At 35.3% G+C, this 16,982-nt stretch overlaps 14 pseudogenes; all 14 read right to left on the bottom strand.

Moving 5' to 3' along the window:
• Positions 1 to 318: 318 nt before the first annotated feature.
• On the bottom strand, positions 319 to 437 carry LOC145650973 (5S ribosomal RNA; annotated as a pseudogene).
• A 570-nt stretch (positions 438 to 1,007) lies between these two features.
• On the bottom strand, positions 1,008 to 1,126 carry LOC145645925 (5S ribosomal RNA; annotated as a pseudogene).
• A 793-nt stretch (positions 1,127 to 1,919) lies between these two features.
• LOC145645886 (5S ribosomal RNA) lies at positions 1,920 to 2,040 on the bottom strand (annotated as a pseudogene).
• Positions 2,041 to 2,833: 793 nt separating this feature from the next.
• On the bottom strand, positions 2,834 to 2,952 carry LOC145643583 (5S ribosomal RNA; annotated as a pseudogene).
• A 1,229-nt stretch (positions 2,953 to 4,181) lies between these two features.
• LOC145645924 (5S ribosomal RNA) lies at positions 4,182 to 4,300 on the bottom strand (annotated as a pseudogene).
• A 792-nt stretch (positions 4,301 to 5,092) lies between these two features.
• Positions 5,093 to 5,213, bottom strand: LOC145645884 (5S ribosomal RNA; annotated as a pseudogene).
• Positions 5,214 to 6,005: 792 nt separating this feature from the next.
• LOC145645883 (5S ribosomal RNA) lies at positions 6,006 to 6,126 on the bottom strand (annotated as a pseudogene).
• A 792-nt stretch (positions 6,127 to 6,918) lies between these two features.
• On the bottom strand, positions 6,919 to 7,039 carry LOC145645882 (5S ribosomal RNA; annotated as a pseudogene).
• A 793-nt stretch (positions 7,040 to 7,832) lies between these two features.
• On the bottom strand, positions 7,833 to 7,953 carry LOC145645881 (5S ribosomal RNA; annotated as a pseudogene).
• Positions 7,954 to 8,746: 793 nt separating this feature from the next.
• Positions 8,747 to 8,865, bottom strand: LOC145644164 (5S ribosomal RNA; annotated as a pseudogene).
• Positions 8,866 to 9,658: 793 nt separating this feature from the next.
• On the bottom strand, positions 9,659 to 9,777 carry LOC145644330 (5S ribosomal RNA; annotated as a pseudogene).
• A 1,926-nt stretch (positions 9,778 to 11,703) lies between these two features.
• On the bottom strand, positions 11,704 to 11,822 carry LOC145650972 (5S ribosomal RNA; annotated as a pseudogene).
• A 1,704-nt stretch (positions 11,823 to 13,526) lies between these two features.
• LOC145650971 (5S ribosomal RNA) lies at positions 13,527 to 13,645 on the bottom strand (annotated as a pseudogene).
• Positions 13,646 to 15,570: 1,925 nt separating this feature from the next.
• LOC145650969 (5S ribosomal RNA) lies at positions 15,571 to 15,689 on the bottom strand (annotated as a pseudogene).
• Between the last annotated feature and the right edge of the window lie 1,293 nt (positions 15,690 to 16,982).

Genomic DNA, 16,982 nt, shown 5'->3' with positions numbered 1-16,982 from the left:
CTATTCCCAGGTGCTAACAGATAGTTTTTTTTAATTAATCACTGCACTTCACATCCTAGCATGTCATCTTGAAAGTAAATTAATGTGATGCAAGAGAAGCTTACAGCAGCTCGTAGTCCAAGGTGCTAAAAGATAGTTTTTTGATGAATCACTGCAATTCACATTCAGGCATGTGAGTTGGAGAGTAAATGAAAGTGATGCAAAAAAAACTTACAGCATCTGCTATTCCCAGGTGCTAACAGATAGGTTTTTTTATTAATCACTGCACTTCACATTTGAGCATGTCAGCTTGAAAGTAAATTAAAGTGATGCAAGAAAAGCTTACAGCACCTGGTATTCCTAGATAGGGTCCCACCTCAGTACTATTCAGGCACAAACTTGCTTAGCTTCCAAGTTCAGATGAGATTGGACGTTCTGAAGCTGGTATGGCCGTAAACCTTAAACACTTACTCAAATTGCCTAATCATAGAAAATATGATCAAAGACCAATCTGACATTTTTTTTTATTAATCCCTGCACTTGACATTCTAGAATGTTGTCTTGAAGTAAATTAAAATGATGCAATATAATCTTACAATATCTGGTATTCGGAGGCACTAACAGACAGTTTTTTTATTAATCACTGCACTTCACATTCAAGCATGTTAGTTGGAGAGTAAATTAAAGTGATGCAATAAATACTTACAGCATCTGCTATTCCCAGGTGCTAACAGATAGTTTGATTTAATTATTCACTGCACTTCAAATTTGAGCTTGATAGCTTGAACATAAATTTAAGGGATGCAATAAAATCTTACAGCACCTGCTATTCCCTGGTACTAATAGATTTCTATTTAATCTGTACACTTCACTTACAAGCATGTCAGTTGCATATTAAATTAAAGTGATGCAAGAAAAACTTACAGCATCTGCTATTCCCAGGTGCTAACAGATAGGTTTTTTTATTAATCACTGCACTTCACATTTGAGCATGTCAGCTTGAAAGTAAATTAAAGTGATGCAAGAAAAGCTTACAGCACCTGGTATTCCTAGATAGGGTCTCACATCAGTACAATTCAGGCACAAACTTGCTTAGCTTCCAAGTTCAGATGAGATTGGACGTTCTGAAGCTGGTATGGCCGTAAACCTTAAACACTTACTCAAATTGCCTAATCATAGAAAATATGATCAAAGACCAATCTGACATTTTTTTTTATTAATCCCTGCACTTGACATTCTAGAATGTTGTCTTGAAAGTAAATTAAAATGATGCAATAAAAGCTTACAACATCTGGTATTCGGAGGCACTAACAGACAGTTTTTTTATTAATCACTGCACTTCACATTCAAGCATGTCAGTTGGAGAGTAAATTAAAGTGATGCACTAAAAACTTACAGCATCTGCTATTCCCAGGTGCTAACAGATAGTTTGATTTAATTATTCACTGCACTTCAAATTTGAGCTTGATAGCTTGAACATAAATTTAAGGGATGCAATAAAATCTTACAGCACCTGCTATTCCCTGGTACTAAAATATTTCTATTTAATCTGTACACTTCACATACAAGCATGTCAGTTGCATATTAAATTAAAGTGATGCAAGAAAAACTTACAGCATCTGCTATTCCCAGGTGCTAACAGATAGGTTTTTTTAATTAATCACTGCACTTCACATCCTAGCATGTCATCTTGAAAGTAAATTAAAGTGATGCAAGAGAAGCTTACAGCATCTCATAGTCCAAGGTGCTAAAAGATAGTTTTTTGATGAATCACTGCACTTCACATTCAGGCATGTGAGTTGGAGAGTAAATGAAAGTGATGCAAAAAAAACTTAGAGCATCTGCTATTCCCAGGTGCTAACAGATAGTTTTTTTTATAAATCACTGCACTTCACATTTGAGAATGTCAGCTTGAAAGTAAATTAAAGTGATGCAAGAAAAGCTTACAGCACATGGTATTCCTAGGTAGGGTCCCACCTCAGTACTATCCAGGCACAAACTTGCTTAGCTTCCAAGTTCAGATGAGACTGGAGGCGTGCTGAAGCTGGTATGGCCGTAAACCTTAAACACTTACTCAAATTGCCTAATCATAGAAAATATGATCAAAGACCAATCTGACATTTTTTTTTATTAATCCCTGCACTTGACATTCTAGAATGTTATCTTGAAAGTAAATTAAAATGATGCAATAAAAGCTTACAACATCTGGTATTCGGAGGCACTAACAGACAGTTTTTTTATTAATCACTGCACTTCACATTCAAGCATGTCAGTTGGAGAGTAAATTAAAGTGATGCAATAAAAACTTACAGCATCTGCTATTCCCAGGTGCTAACAGATAGTTTGATTTAATTATTCACTGCACTTCAAATTTGAGCTTGATAGCTTGAACATAAATTTAAGGGATGCAATAAAATCTTACAGAACCTGCTATTCCCTGGTACTAAAATATTTCTATTTAATCTGTACACTTCACATACAAGCATGTCAGTTGCATATTAAATTAAAGTGATGCAAGAAAAACTTACAGCATCTGCTATTCCCAGGTGCTAACAGATAGGTTTTTTTAATTAATCACTGCACTTCACATCCTAGCATGTCATCTTGAAAGTAAATTAAAGTGATGCAAGAGAAGCTTACAGCATCTCATAGTCCAAGGTGCTAAAAGATAGTTTTTTGATGAATCACTGCACTTCACATTCAGGCATGTGAGTTGGAGAGTAAATGAAAGTGATGCAAAAAAAACTTACTGCACCTGCTATTCCCAGGTGCTAACAGATAGGTTTTTTTATTAATCACTGCACTTCACATTTGAGCATGTCAGCTTGAAAGTAAATTAAAGTGATGCAAGAAAAGCTTACAGCACCAGGTATTCCTAGATAGGGTCCCACCTCAGTACTATTCAGGCACAAACTTGCTTAGCTTCCAAGTTCAGATGAGATTGGACGTTCTGAAGCTGGTATGGCCGTAAACCTTAAACACTTACTCAAATTGCCTAATCATAGAAAATATGATCAAAGACCAATCTGACATTTTTTTTTATTAATCCCTGCACTTGACATTCTAGAATGTTATCTTGAAAGTAAATTAAAATGATGCAATAAAAGCTTACAACATCTGGTATTCGGAGGCACTAACAGACAGTTTTTTTATTAATCACTGCACTTCACATTCAAGCATGTCAGTTGGAGAGTAAATTAAAGAGATGCAATAAAAACTTACAGCATCTGCTATTCCCAGGTGCTAACAGATAGTTTGATTTAATTATTCACTGCACTTCAAATTTGAGCTTGATAGCTTGAACATAAATTTAAGGGATGCAATAAAATCTTACAGCACCTGCTATTCCCTGGTACTAATAGATTTCTATTTAATCTGTACACTTCACTTACAAGCATGTCAGTTGCATATTAAATTAAAGTGATGCAAGAAAAACTTACAGCATCTGCTATTCCCAGGTGCTAACAGATAGTTTGATTTAATTATTCACTGCACTTCAAATTTGAGCTTGATAGCTTGAACATAAATTTAAGGGATGCAATAACATCTTACAGCACCTGCTATTCCCTGGTACTAATAGATTTCTATTTAATCTGTACACTTCACTTACAAGCATGTCAGTTGCATATTAAATTAAAGTGATGCAAGAAAAACTTACAGCATCTGCTATTCCCAGGTGCTAACAGATAGTTTTTTTTAATTAATCACTGCACTTCACATCCTAGCATGTCATCTTGAAAGTAAATTAATGTGATGCAAGAGAAGCTTACAGCAGCTCGTAGTCCAAGGTGCTAAAAGATAGTTTTTTGATGAATCACTGCAATTCACATTCAGGCATGTGAGTTGGAGAGTAAATGAAAGTGATGCAAAAAAAACTTACAGCATCTGCTATTCCCAGGTGCTAACAGATAGTTTGATTTAATTATTCACTGCACTTCAAATTTGAGCTTGATAGCTTGAACATAAATTTAAGGGATGCAATAAAATCTTACAGCACCTGCTATTCCCTGGTACTAATAGATTTCTATTTAATCTGTACACTTCACTTACAAGCATGTCAGTTGCATATTAAATTAAAGTGATGCAAGAAAAACTTACAGCATCTGCTATTCCCAGGTGCTAACAGATAGGTTTTTTTATTAATCACTGCACTTCACATTTGAGCATGTCAGCTTGAAAGTAAATTAAAGTGATGCAAGAAAAGCTTACAGCACCTGGTATTCCTAGATAGGGTCTCACATCAGTACAATTCAGGCACAAACTTGCTTAGCTTCCAAGTTCAGATGAGATTGGACGTTCTGAAGCTGGTATGGCCGTAAACCTTAAACACTTACTCAAATTGCCTAATCATAGAAAATATGATCAAAGACCAATCTGACATTTTTTTTTATTAATCCCTGCACTTGACATTCTAGAATGTTGTCTTGAAAGTAAATTAAAATGATGCAATAAAAGCTTACAACATCTGGTATTCGGAGGCACTAACAGACAGTTTTTTTATTAATCACTGCACTTCACATTCAAGCATGTCAGTTGGAGAGTAAATTAAAGTGATGCAATAAAAACTTACAGCATCTGCTATTCCCAGGTGCTAACAGATAGTTTGATTTAATTATTCACTGCACTTCAAATTTGAGCTTGATAGCTTGAACATAAATTTAAGGGATGCAATAAAATCTTACAGCACCTGCTATTCCCTGGTACTAAAATATTTCTATTTAATCTGTACACTTCACATACAAGCATGTCAGTTGCATATTAAATTAAAGTGATGCAAGAAAAACTTACAGCATCTGCTATTCCCAGGTGCTAACAGATAGGTTTTTTTAATTAATCACTGCACTTCACATCCTAGCATGTCATCTTGAAAGTAAATTAAAGTGATGCAAGAGAAGCTTACAGCATCTCATAGTCCAAGGTGCTAAAAGATAGTTTTTGATGAATCACTGCACTTCACATTCAGGCATGTGAGTTGGAGAGTAAATGAAAGCGATGCAAAAAAAACTTACAGCATCTGCTATTCCCAGGTGCTAACAGATAGTTTTTTTTATTAATCACTGCACTTCACATTTGAGAATGTCAGCTTGAAAGTAAATTAAAGTGATGCAAGAAAAGCTTACAGCACATGGTATTCCTAGGTAGGGTCCCACCTCAGTACTATCCAGGCACAAACTTGCTTAGCTTCCAAGTTCAGATGAGACTGGAGGCGTGCTGAAGCTGGTATGGCCGTAAACCTTAAACACTTACTCAAATTGCCTAATCATAGAAAATATGATCAAAGACCAATCTGACATTTTTTTTTATTAATCCCTGCACTTGACATTCTAGAATGTTATCTTGAAAGTAAATTAAAATGATGCAATAAAAGCTTACAACATCTGGTATTCGGAGGCACTAACAGACAGTTTTTTTATTAATCACTGCACTTCACATTCAAGCATGTCAGTTGGAGAGTAAATTAAAGTGATGCACTAAAAACTTACAGCATCTGCTATTCCCAGGTGCTAACAGATAGTTTGATTTAATTATTCACTGCACTTCAAATTTGAGCTTGATAGCTTGAACATAAATTTAAGGGATGCAATAAAATCTTACAGCACCTGCTATTCCCTGGTACTAAAATATTTCTATTTAATCTGTACACTTCACATACAAGCATGTCAGTTGCATATTAAATTAAAGTGATGCAAGAAAAACTTACAGCATCTGCTATTCCCAGGTGCTAACAGATAGGTTTTTTTAATTAATCACTGCACTTCACATCCTAGCATGTCATCTTGAAAGTAAATTAAAGTGATGCAAGAGAAGCTTACAGCATCTCATAGTCCAAGGTGCTAAAAGATAGTTTTTGATGAATCACTGCACTTCACATTCAGGCATGTGAGTTGGAGAGTAAATGAAAGCGATGCAAAAAAAACTTACAGCATCTGCTATTCCCAGGTGCTAACAGATAGTTTTTTTTATTAATCACTGCACTTCACATTTGAGAATGTCAGCTTGAAAGTAAATTAAAGTGATGCAAGAAAAGCTTACAGCACATGGTATTCCTAGGTAGGGTCCCACCTCAGTACTATCCAGGCACAAACTTGCTTAGCTTCCAAGTTCAGATGAGACTGGAGGCGTGCTGAAGCTGGTATGGCCGTAAACCTTAAACACTTACTCAAATTGCCTAATCATAGAAAATATGATCAAAGACCAATCTGACATTTTTTTTTATTAATCCCTGCACTTGACATTCTAGAATGTTATCTTGAAAGTAAATTAAAATGATGCAATAAAAGCTTACAACATCTGGTATTCGGAGGCACTAACAGACAGTTTTTTTATTAATCACTGCACTTCACATTCAAGCATGTCAGTTGGAGAGTAAATTAAAGTGATGCACTAAAAACTTACAGCATCTGCTATTCCCAGGTGCTAACAGATAGTTTGATTTAATTATTCACTGCACTTCAAATTTGAGCTTGATAGCTTGAACATAAATTTAAGGGATGCAATAAAATCTTACAGCACCTGCTATTCCCTGGTACTAAAATATTTCTATTTAATCTGTACACTTCACATACAAGCATGTCAGTTGCATATTAAATTAAAGTGATGCAAGAAAAACTTACAGCATCTGCTATTCCCAGGTGCTAACAGATAGGTTTTTTTAATTAATCACTGCACTTCACATCCTAGCATGTCATCTTGAAAGTAAATTAAAGTGATGCAAGAGAAGCTTACAGCATCTCATAGTCCAAGGTGCTAAAAGATAGTTTTTGATGAATCACTGCACTTCACATTCAGGCATGTGAGTTGGAGAGTAAATGAAAGCGATGCAAAAAAAACTTACAGCATCTGCTATTCCCAGGTGCTAACAGATAGTTTTTTTTATTAATCACTGCACTTCACATTTGAGAATGTCAGCTTGAAAGTAAATTAAAGTGATGCAAGAAAAGCTTACAGCACATGGTATTCCTAGGTAGGGTCCCACCTCAGTACTATCCAGGCACAAACTTGCTTAGCTTCCAAGTTCAGATGAGACTGGAGGCGTGCTGAAGCTGGTATGGCCGTAAACCTTAAACACTTACTCAAATTGCCTAATCATAGAAAATATGATCAAAGACCAATCTGACATTTTTTTTTATTAATCCCTGCACTTGACATTCTAGAATGTTATCTTGAAAGTAAATTAAAATGATGCAATAAAAGCTTACAACATCTGGTATTCGGAGGCACTAACAGACAGTTTTTTTATTAATCACTGCACTTCACATTCAAGCATGTCAGTTGGAGAGTAAATTAAAGTGATGCACTAAAAACTTACAGCATCTGCTATTCCCAGGTGCTAACAGATAGTTTGATTTAATTATTCACTGCACTTCAAATTTGAGCTTGATAGCTTGAACATAAATTTAAGGGATGCAATAAAATCTTACAGCACCTGCTATTCCCTGGTACTAAAATATTTCTATTTAATCTGTACACTTCACATACAAGCATGTCAGTTGCATATTAAATTAAAGTGATGCAAGAAAAACTTACAGCATCTGCTATTCCCAGGTGCTAACAGATAGGTTTTTTTAATTAATCACTGCACTTCACATCCTAGCATGTCATCTTGAAAGTAAATTAAAGTGATGCAAGAGAAGCTTACAGCATCTCATAGTCCAAGGTGCTAAAAGATAGTTTTTTGATGAATCACTGCACTTCACATTCAGGCATGTGAGTTGGAGAGTAAATGAAAGTGATGCAAAAAAAACTTAGAGCATCTGCTATTCCCAGGTGCTAACAGATAGTTTTTTTTATAAATCACTGCACTTCACATTTGAGAATGTCAGCTTGAAAGTAAATTAAAGTGATGCAAGAAAAGCTTACAGCACATGGTATTCCTAGGTAGGGTCCCACCTCAGTACTATCCAGGCACAAACTTGCTTAGCTTCCAAGTTCAGATGAGACTGGAGGCGTGCTGAAGCTGGTATGGCCGTAAACCTTAAACACTTACTCAAATTGCCTAATCATAGAAAATATGATCAAAGACCAATCTGACATTTTTTTTTATTAATCCCTGCACTTGACATTCTAGAATGTTATCTTGAAAGTAAATTAAAATGATACAATAAAAGCTTACAACATCTGGTATTCGGAGGCACTAACAGACAGTTTTTTTATTAATCACTGCACTTCACATTCAAGCATGTCAGTTGGAGAGTAAATTAAAGAGATGCAATAAAAACTTACAGCATCTGCTATTCCCAGGTGCTAACAGATAGTTTGATTTAATTATTCACTGCACTTCAAATTTGAGCTTGATAGCTTGAACATAAATTTAAGGGATGCAATAAAATCTTACAGCACCTGCTATTCCCTGGTACTAATAGATTTCTATTTAATCTGTACACTTCACTTACAAGCATGTCAGTTGCATATTAAATTAAAGTGATGCAAGAAAAACTTACAGCATCTGCTATTCCCAGGTGCTAACAGATAGGTTTTTTTAATTAATCACTGCACTTCACATCCTAGCATGTCATCTTGAAAGTAAATTAAAGTGATGCAAGAGAAGCTTACAGCATCTCATAGTCCAAGGTGCTAAAAGATAGTTTTTTGATGAATCACTGCACTTCACATTCAGGCATGTGAGTTGGAGAGTAAATGAAAGTGATGCAAAAAAAACTTACTGCACCTGCTATTCCCAGGTGCTAACAGATAGGTTTTTTTATTAATCACTGCACTTCACATTTGAGCATGTCAGCTTGAAAGTAAATTAAAGTGATGCAAGAAAAGCTTACAGCACCTGGTATTCATAGATAGGGTCCCACCTCAGTACTATTCAGGCACAAACTTGCTTAGCTTCCAAGTTCAGATGAGATTGGACGTTCTGAAGCTGGTATGGCCGTAAACCTTAAACACTTACTCAAATTGCCTAATCATAGAAAATATGATCAAAGACCAATCTGACATTTTTTTTTATTAATCCCTGCACTTGACATTCTAGAATGTTATCTTGAAAGTAAATTAAAATGATGCAATAAAAGCTTACAACATCTGGTATTCGGAGGCACTAACAGACAGTTTTTTTATTAATCACTGCACTTCACATTCAAGCATGTCAGTTGGAGAGTAAATTAAAGAGATGCAATAAAAACTTACAGCATCTGCTATTCCCAGGTGCTAACAGATAGTTTGATTTAATTATTCACTGCACTTCAAATTTGAGCTTGATAGCTTGAACATAAATTTAAGGGATGCAATAAAATCTTACAGCACCTGCTATTCCCTGGTACTAATAGATTTCTATTTAATCTGTACACTTCACTTACAAGCATGTCAGTTGCATATTAAATTAAAGTGATGCAAGAAAAACTTACAGCATCTGCTATTCCCAGGTGCTAACAGATAGGTTTTTTTAATTAATCACTGCACTTCACATCCTAGCATGTCATCTTGAAAGTAAATTAAAGTGATGCAAGAGAAGCTTACAGCATCTCATAGTCCAAGGTGCTAAAAGATAGTTTTTTGATGAATCACTGCACTTCACATTCAGGCATGTGAGTTGGAGAGTAAATGAAAGTGATGCAAAAAAAACTTACTGCACCTGCTATTCCCAGGTGCTAACAGATAGGTTTTTTTATTAATCACTGCACTTCACATTTGAGCATGTCAGCTTGAAAGTAAATTAAAGTGATGCAAGAAAAGCATACAGCACCTGGTATTCCTAGATAGGGTCCCACCTCAGTACTATTCAGGCACAAACTTGCTTAGCTTCCAAGTTCAGATGAGATTGGACGTTCTGAAGCTGGTATGGCCGTAAACCTTAAACACTTACTCAAATTGCCTAATCATAGAAAATATGATCAAAGACCAATCTGACATTTTTTTTTATTAATCCCTGCACTTGACATTCTAGAATGTTATCTTGAAAGTAAATTAAAATGATGCAATAAAAGCTTACAACATCTGGTATTCGGAGGCACTAACAGACAGTTTTTTTATTAATCACTGCACTTCACATTCAAGCATGTGAGTTGGAGAGTAAATGAAAGTGATGCAAAAAAAACTTACAGCACCTGCTATTCCCAGGTGCTAACAGATAGTTTTTTTTATTAATCACTGCACTTCACATTTGAGAATGTCAGCTTGAAAGTAAATTAAAGTGATGCAATAAAAACTTACAACATCTGGTATTCGGAGGCACTAACAGACAGTTTTTTTATTAATCACTGCACTTCACATTCAAGCATGTCAGTTGGAGAGTAAATTAAAGTGATGCAATAAAAACTTACAGCATCTGCTATTCCCAGGTGCTAACAGATAGTTTGATTTAATTATTCACTGCACTTCAAATTTGAGCTTGATAGCTTGAACATAAATTTAAGGGATGCAATAAAATCTTACAGCACCTGCTATTCCCTGGTACTAATAGATTTCTATTTAATCTGTACACTTCACTTACAAGCATGTCAGTTGCATATTAAATTAAAGTGATGCAAGAAAAACTTACAGCATCTGCTATTCCCAGGTGCTAACAGATAGGTTTTTTTAATTAATCACTGCACTTCACATCCTAGCATGTCATCTTGAAAGTAAATTAAAGTGATGCAAGAGAAGCTTACAGCATCTCATAGTCCAAGGTGCTAAAAGATAGTTTTTTGATGAATCACTGCACTTCACATTCAGGCATGTGAGTTGGAGAGTAAATGAAAGTGATGCAAAAAAAACTTACAGCACCTGCTATTCCCACGTGCTAACAGATAGTTTTTTTTATTAATCACTGCACTTCACATTTGAGAATGTCAGCTTGAAAGTAAATTAAAGTGATGCAAGAAAAGCTTACAGCACATGGTATTCCTAGGTAGGGTCCCACCTCAGTACTATCCAGGCACAAACTTGCTTAGCTTCCAAGTTCAGATGAGATTGGAGGCGTGCTGAAGCTGGTATGGACATAAACCTTAAACACTTACTCAAATTGCATAATCATAGAAAATATGATCAAAGACCAATCTGACATTTTTTTTTATTAATCCCTGCACTTGACATTCTAGAATGTTGTCTTGAAGTAAATTAAAATGATGCAATATAAGCTTACAACATCTGGTATTCGGAGGCACTAACAGACAGTTTTTTTATTAATCACTGCACTTCACATTCAAGCATGTTAGTTGGAGAGTAAATTAAAGTGATGCAATAAATACTTACAGCATCTGCTATTCCCAGGTGCTAACAGATAGTTTGATTTAATTATTCACTGCACTTCAAATTTGAGCTTGATAGCTTGAACATAAATTTAAGGGATGCAATAAAATCTTACAGCACCTGCTATTCCCTGGTACTAATAGATTTCTATTTAATCTGTACACTTCACTTACAAGCATGTAAGTTGCATATTAAATTAAAGTGATGCAAGAAAAACTTACAGCATCTGCTATTCCCAGGTGTTAACAGATAGTTTTTTTTAATTAATCACTGCACTTCACATCCTAGCATGTCATCTTGGAGTAAATTAATGTGATGCAAGAGAAGCTTACAGCAGCTCGTAGTCCAAGGTGCTAAAAGATAGTTTTTTGATGAATCACTGCACTTCACATTCAGGCATGTGAGTTGGAGAGTAAATTAAAGTGATGCAAAAAAAACTTACAGCATCTGCTATTCCCAGGTGCTAACAGATAGGTTTTTTTATTAATCACTGCACTTCACATTTGAGCATGTCAGCTTGAAAGTAAATTAAAGTGATGCAAGAAAAGCTTACAGCACCTGGTATTCCTAGATAGGGTCCCACCTCAGTACTATTCAGGCACAAACTTGCTTAGCTTCCAAGTTCAGATGAGATTGGACGTTCTGAAGCTGGTATGGCCGTAAACCTTAAACACTTACTCAAATTGCCTAATCATAGAAAATATGATCAAAGACCAATCTGACATTTTTTTTAATTAATCCCTGCACTTGACATTCTAGAATGTTGTCTTGAAGTAAATTAAAATGATGCAATATAAGCTTACAACATCTGGTATTCGGAGGCACTAACAGACAGTTTTTTTATTAATCACTGCACTTCACATTCAAGCATGTCAGTTGGAGAGTAAATTAAAGTGATGCAATAAAAACTTACAGCATCTGCTATTCCCAGGTGCTAACAGATAGTTTGATTTAATTATTCACTGCACTTCAAATTTGAGCTTGATAGCTTGAACATTAATTTAAGGGATGCAATAAAATCTTACAGCACCTGCTATTCCCTGGTACTAATAGATTTCTATTTAATCTGTACACTTCACTTACAAGCATGTCAGTTGCATATTAAATTAAAGTGATGCAAGAAAAACTTACAGCATCTGCTATTCCCAGGTGCTAACAGATAGGTTTTTTTAATTAATCACTGCACTTCACATCCTAGCATGTCATCTTGAAAGTAAATTAAAGTGATGCAAGAGAAGCTTACAGCATCTCATAGTCCAAGGTGCTAAAAGATAGTTTTTTGATGAATCACTGCACTTCACATTCAGGCATGTGAGTTGGAGAGTAAATGAAAGTGATGCAAAAAAAACTTACAGCACCTGCTATTCCCAGGTGCTAACAGATAGTTTTTTTTATTAATCACTGCACTTCACATTTGAGAATGTCAGCTTGAAAGTAAATTAAAGTGATGCAAGAAAAGCTTACAGCACATGGTATTCCTAGGTAGGGTCCCACCTCAGTACTATCCAGGCACAAACTTGCTTAGCTTCCAAGTTCAGATGAGATTGGAGGCGTGCTGAAGCTGGTATGGACATAAACCTTAAACACTTACTCAAATTGCATAATCATAGAAAATATGATCAAAGACCAATCTGACATTTTTTTTTATTAATCCCTGCACTTGACATTCTAGAATGTTGTCTTGAAGTAAATTAAAATGATGCAATATAAGCTTACAACATCTGGTATTCGGAGGCACTAACAGACAGTTTTTTTATTAATCACTGCACTTCACATTCAAGCATGTTAGTTGGAGAGTAAATTAAAGTGATGCAATAAATACTTACAGCATCTGCTATTCCCAGGTGCTAACAGATAGTTTGATTTAATTATTCACTGCACTTCAAATTTGAGCTTGATAGCTTGAACATAAATTTAAGGGATGCAATAAAATCTTACAGCACCTGCTATTCCCTGGTACTAATAGATTTCTATTTAATCTGTACACTTCACTTACAAGCATGTAAGTTGCATATTAAATTAAAGTGATGCAAGAAAAACTTACAGCATCTGCTATTCCCAGGTGTTAACAGATAGTTTTTTTTAATTAATCACTGCACTTCACATCCTAGCATGTCATCTTGGAGTAAATTAATGTGATGCAAGAGAAGCTTACAGCAGCTCGTAGTCCAAGGTGCTAAAAGATAGTTTTTTGATGAATCACTGCACTTCACATTCAGGCATGTGAGTTGGAGAGTAAATTAAAGTGATGCAAAAAAAACTTACAGCATCTGCTATTCCCAGGTGCTAACAGATAGGTTTTTTTATTAATCACTGCACTTCACATTTGAGCATGTCAGCTTGAAAGTAAATTAAAGTGATGCAAGAAAAGCTTACAGCACCTGGTATTCCTAGATAGGGTCCCACCTCAGTACTATTCAGGCACAAACTTGCTTAGCTTCCAAGTTCAGATGAGATTGGACGTTCTGAAGCTGGTATGGCCGTAAACCTTAAACACTTACTCAAATTGCCTAATCATAGAAAATATGATCAAAGACCAATCTGACATTTTTTTTAATTAATCCCTGCACTTGACATTCTAGAATGTTGTCTTGAAGTAAATTAAAATGATGCAATATAAGCTTACAACATCTGGTATTCGGAGGCACTAACAGACAGTTTTTTTATTAATCACTGCACTTCACATTCAAGCATGTTAGTTGGAGAGTAAATGAAAGTGATGCAAAAAAAACTTACAGCACCTGCTATTCCCAGGTGCTAACAGATAGTTTTTTTTATTAATCACTGCAATTCACATTTGAGAATGTCAGCTTGAAAGTAAATTAAAGTGATGCAATAAAAACTTACAACATCTGGTATTCGGAGGCACTAACAGACAGTTTTTTTATTAATCACTGCACTTCACATTCAAGCATGTCAGTTGGAGAGTAAATTAAAGTGATGCAATAAAAACTTACAGCATCTGCTATTCCCAGGTGCTAACAGATAGTTTGATTTAATTATTCACTGCACTTCAAATTTGAGCTTGATAGCTTGAACATAAATTTAAGGGATGCAATAAAATCTTACAGCACCTGCTATTCCCTGGTACTAATAGATTTCTATTTAATCTGTACACTTCACTTACAAGCATGTCAGTTGCATATTAAATTAAAGTGATGCAAGAAAAACTTACAGCATCTGCTATTCCCAGGTGCTAACAGATAGGTTTTTTTAATTAATCACTGCACTTCACATCCTAGCATGTCATCTTGAAAGTAAATTAAAGTGATGCAAGAGAAGCTTACAGCATCTCATAGTCCAAGGTGCTAAAAGATAGTTTTTTGATGAATCACTGCACTTCACATTCAGGCATGTGAGTTGGAGAGTAAATGAAAGTGATGCAAAAAAAACTTACAGCACCTGCTATTCCCAGGTGCTAACAGATAGTTTTTTTTATTAATCACTGCACTTCACATTTGAGAATGTCAGCTTGAAAGTAAATTAAAGTGATGCAAGAAAAGCTTACAGCACATGGTATTCCTAGGTAGGGTCCCACCTCAGTACTATCCAGGCACAAACTTGCTTAGCTTCCAAGTTCAGATGAGATTGGAGGCGTGCTGAAGCTGGTATGGACATAAACCTTAAACACTTACTCAAATTGCATAATCATAGAAAATATGATCAAAGACCAATCTGACATTTTTTTTTATTAATCCCTGCACTTGACATTCTAGAATGTTGTCTTGAAGTAAATTAAAATGATGCAATATAAGCTTACAACATCTGGTATTCGGAGGCACTAACAGACAGTTTTTTTATTAATCACTGCACTTCACATTCAAGCATGTTAGTTGGAGAGTAAATTAAAGTGATGCAATAAATACTTACAGCATCTGCTATTCCCAGGTGCTAACAGATAGTTTGATTTAATTATTCACTGCACTTCAAATTTGAGCTTGATAGCTTGAACATAAATTTAAGGGATGCAATAAAATCTTACAGCACCTGCTATTCCCTGGTACTAATAGATTTCTATTTAATCTGTACACTTCACTTACAAGCATGTAAGTTGCATATTAAATTAAAGTGATGCAAGAAAAACTTACAGCATCTGCTATTCCCAGGTGCTAACAGATAGTTTTTTTTAATTAATCACTGCACTTCACATCCTAGCATGTCATCTTGGAGTAAATTAATGTGATGCAAGAGAAGCTTACAGCAGCTCGTAGTCCAAGGTGCTAAAAGATAGTTTTTTGATGAATCACTGCACTTCACATTCAGGCATGTGAGTTGGAGAGTAAATTAAAGTGATGCAAAAAAAACTTACAGCATCTGCTATTCCCAGGTGCTAACAGATAGGTTTTTTTATTAATCACTGCACTTCACATTTGAGCATGTCAGCTTGAAAGTAAATTAAAGTGATGCAAGAAAAGCTTACAGCACCTGGTATTCCTAGATAGGGTCCCACCTCAGTACTATTCAGGCACAAACTTGCTTAGCTTCCAAGTTCAGATGAGATTGGACGTTCTGAAGCTGGTATGGCCGTAAACCTTAAACACTTACTCAAATTGCCTAATCATAGAAAATATGATCAAAGACCAATCTGACATTTTTTTTAATTAATCCCTGCACTTGACATTCTAGAATGTTGTCTTGAAGTAAATTAAAATGATGCAATATAAGCTTACAACATCTGGTATTCGGAGGCACTAACAGACAGTTTTTTTATTAATCACTGCACTTCACATTCAAGCATGTCAGTTGGAGAGTAAATTAAAGTGATGCAATAAAAACTTACAGCATCTGCTATTCCCAGGTGCTAACAGATAGTTTGATTTAATTATTCACTGCACTTCAAATTTGAGCTTGATAGCTTGAACATAAATTTAAGGGATGCAATAAAATCTTACAGCACCTGCTATTCCCTGGTACTAATAGATTTCTATTTAATCTGTACACTTCACTTACAAGCATGTCAGTTGCATATTAAATTAAAGTGATGCAAGAAAAACTTACAGCATCTGCTATTCCCAGGTGCTAACAGATAGGTTTTTTTAATTAATCACTGCACTTCACATCCTAGCATGTCATCTTGAAAGTAAATTAAAGTGATGCAAGAGAAGCTTACAGCATCTCATAGTCCAAGGTGCTAAAAGATAGTTTTTTGATGAATCACTGCACTTCACATTCAGGCATGTGAGTTGGAGAGTAAATGAAAGTGATGCAAAAAAAACTTACAGCACCTGCTATTCCCAGGTGCTAACAGATAGTTTTTTTTATTAATCACTGCACTTCACATTTGAGAATGTCAGCTTGAAAGTAAATTAAAGTGATGCAAGAAAAGCTTACAGCACATGGTATTCCTAGGTAGGGTCCCACCTCAGTACTATCCAGGCACAAACTTGCTTAGCTTCCAAGTTCAGATGAGATTGGAGGCGTGCTGAAGCTGGTATGGACATAAACCTTAAACACTTACTCAAATTGCATAATCATAGAAAATATGATCAAAGACCAATCTGACATTTTTTTTTATTAATCCCTGCACTTGACATTCTAGAATGTTGTCTTGAAGTAAATTAAAATGATGCAATATAAGCTTACAACATCTGGTATTCGGAGGCACTAACAGACAGTTTTTTTATTAATCACTGCACTTCACATTCAAGCATGTTAGTTGGAGAGTAAATTAAAGTGATGCAATAAATACTTACAGCATCTGCTATTCCCAGGTGCTAACAGATAGTTTGATTTAATTATTCACTGCACTTCAAATTTGAGCTTGATAGCTTGAACATAAATTTAAGGGATGCAATAAAATCTTACAGCACCTGCTATTCCCTGGT

The sequence above is a fragment of the Electrophorus electricus genome, chromosome 13 (genome assembly GCF_041902795.1).
Source record: "Electrophorus electricus isolate QZ-2024a chromosome 13, ASM4190279v1, whole genome shotgun sequence".
Lineage (NCBI taxonomy): Eukaryota > Metazoa > Chordata > Actinopteri > Gymnotiformes > Gymnotidae > Electrophorus > Electrophorus electricus.
This window is presented reverse-complemented; position numbering and strand designations above follow the sequence as displayed.